At 42.5% G+C, this 2,545-nt stretch overlaps 1 long non-coding RNA gene across 1 annotated transcript; it reads left to right on the top strand.

Moving 5' to 3' along the window:
* LOC110268741 lies at nucleotides 1,763-2,190 on the top strand. The gene is made up of 2 exons (XR_002357158.1): nucleotides 1,763-1,803; nucleotides 1,883-2,190. It is a non-coding gene; the product is annotated as an uncharacterized LOC110268741 (long non-coding RNA).

Here is a 2,545-nt window from a genome sequence, read left to right as displayed (position 1 = left end):
AAACAGGTTACAACCTGGCGTTTAACTCTAGAAACAGCCTAGGCACGTGTAAAGCTCAAGTCTCAGCCCCAGCACACACCAAGTGAGTCCCAGAAGTGGATTTCTGCACTATCTATCTTAGTTTACTCATTTTCTGTAAACCTAGGTTACTAGTTTAGTATTTAAACAATTTTTAGAGATTTATTTTGGATCTCATGAGATTTTTAGATCTGAACTTTGTACTCTTTGATGGCATGAGTCTCTAAACTCCATTGTTGGGGGTGAGGAGCTCTGCTGTGTCTCGATGAATTAATACAATTATTTCTGTTTTCTATTCAAACACGTTTGTTTCTATCTAAGATGTTCATTCGCACTTCAATATGATGGATGTGATGATCCATGATGTAAGACCCGAAACCTTTGAAAAGGGGCTATCATTAGCTAATTTCAAATTCAGTGTTTCTGTTGCTTTAATTTCAGAAATTTCTCTATTAAAGATAATTAAGACAAGTTGTGATTTATTGAATTTGAGATAAGTTATGATTATTATCCAATTTTATAATTATTGGATTATTTTCTATATTTGAATTATAAAGTTGATAGTTATGAAATAATAAGGATTTTATACGATTTGGATTAGATAAGTAATATTTTAAATATTAGTATTGCTATTTTGGAAAAATGAAGAAATTAAGTATATTATTTCTAATTATTTGATTTGGGCATTTTATTGAAAGTAATTTGTAAAAATTGATGAGCAAGTAGTATTTTCTATATACCTCTAGTGTTGGATTTAATTTTGGATTTCAATTACCATATTATTCCCAACTTTATTTGAAATTACCAAAATGCCCATAACCCTAATTTTATTCAAAAACCCTAACCCTAAAACCCTGACCCAGTACCCGTTTCCCCTCTCTGAACCAGCAGCAACAGCTACTGCCGTCTAACCTAAACACACACAGTATCTGAAGGAAAAGAAAGGGAAGGTAGAATCGGGAAAAAGAAGAAGGGGGGAGGGGGCTTATACCGCCGTTCAGCTCGCCGCCACCATGTCACACCTTGCCGCCGTGCCTCACGCCTCGCCGCCATCATCCTCGCGGGCATGGAGGAAGCCTTTCTACTGCCACTGCTGCCCGTGAAGGCGACGCCGTCGTGTCAGAGCTCAGGCGAGAGGGAGAAGGTCGCGAAGGAGGAGGGAACTGCGTTGTTCTGCTCTGCCGTCGCCACTGAAGCTGCACCCAGTCCCTAGTCGCCGCCGCGCCAAACACAGGAGTGGCCGCCGTCGCTGCAGAGGAGTCGCGTGGCCACCGTTGCATCCTCGCGCACAGAGAGAGGGGGATGCAGGAAAGGGGAACCTTTTCCGCCGCTGTCGTGCCGTGAGCGCCGATTCGGTGTTTGCCGCCGCCGAGCTTCCAGAGCCGCCGCGTTTCACCGCGGTTGAGGGCGTCTCCATCACCACACCTTGGCCGACGGCATTGCCGATCTGCTGCTCCGCGGTGCCTAGCTGGAGCTCCTGTTGCTGATGCCGGAGATCGGTGGTTGCCGGAAAACACCACTGTTGTTGTTGCCGAAGCCGTGCCGCTGTTCTGGCCGCCGGAGCTTCTGGCTGAGCCTCAACCGCCGGGAACGCCGCTGCCGCCACCGAGCTCCACTGCCGGTAAGGCTTTTAAGTTGAGTTTCCCTTATGTTGAGTTTCCTGAAACTTCATCGTCGCTGCGTGTGGTTCAGATCACCGCTGCTGCTTGGGGCTGACTGCCGAGGCCACGCCCAACCGGTTCAGAGGGCGCCACGGTTCAGTTTAGCCGTTCTCTCTTAGTTTCAGTAAGTATTCCTGTTTTGAGAGCTCTGCATTAGTGTTCTATTCCGTGTAACAAAGTAATTGTAATGTTGATGGTTCTAGGAGTTAGAATTTGAGTTTACTTGTGGCGTTGAGGTTGTTTCTACTATTGAGAAAGACACGCGAAACCGGGATTTTGATTGTCGATTTCGGGTTGAGGCAAAAAGGACATTGTGACGCGTTTGGGTTATGGATTTGCGTTTTGAGGTAGGGGCGCTTTTCAAAAACTATATTTTATATGTCAGAATTATTACATATGGATACTGATGTGAGATAATGTATTTGGTGATTGTATAAGCCTTATGTGATGTTGATTATCCTAGATGAATGTAATTATATGTTTGAATGGATTATTAATTGGTTTTGATGAACAGATTGTTGTGTGGTTTTGTGAAATAGAATGCTTTTCAAGTTGATTCTTTAAAGATTTGAAATATGAGTTTAATCCGTTGAGGATTGGTTTGGATTGAGTCAATTATTTTGATGATGTGAAAGATAGAATACTCTTGAAATTCAGCCTGGGTTGCTTTAATTAATTTGGTCTTTGATAAATGATTTATTACTGAACCGATTCTTTTAAACTTTGGAAATGAGTTAAATCGGTTGATATTAAGTTGATTTTGAAATGGTTTCCTTGAGATATGCCACTGAGGCGACTGTTGGTTTTAGCTTGCTTTTGAATTGATTTCTGGTTTTGAGCTGTTGAAAAGGAATAAAAAACGGTTT

Source organism: Arachis ipaensis, chromosome B02, assembly GCF_000816755.2.
Source record: "Arachis ipaensis cultivar K30076 chromosome B02, Araip1.1, whole genome shotgun sequence".
Taxonomy (NCBI): domain Eukaryota; kingdom Viridiplantae; phylum Streptophyta; class Magnoliopsida; order Fabales; family Fabaceae; genus Arachis; species Arachis ipaensis.
Note: the sequence above shows the minus strand (reverse complement) of the source record. Positions and strands in the feature narration are given on the sequence as shown.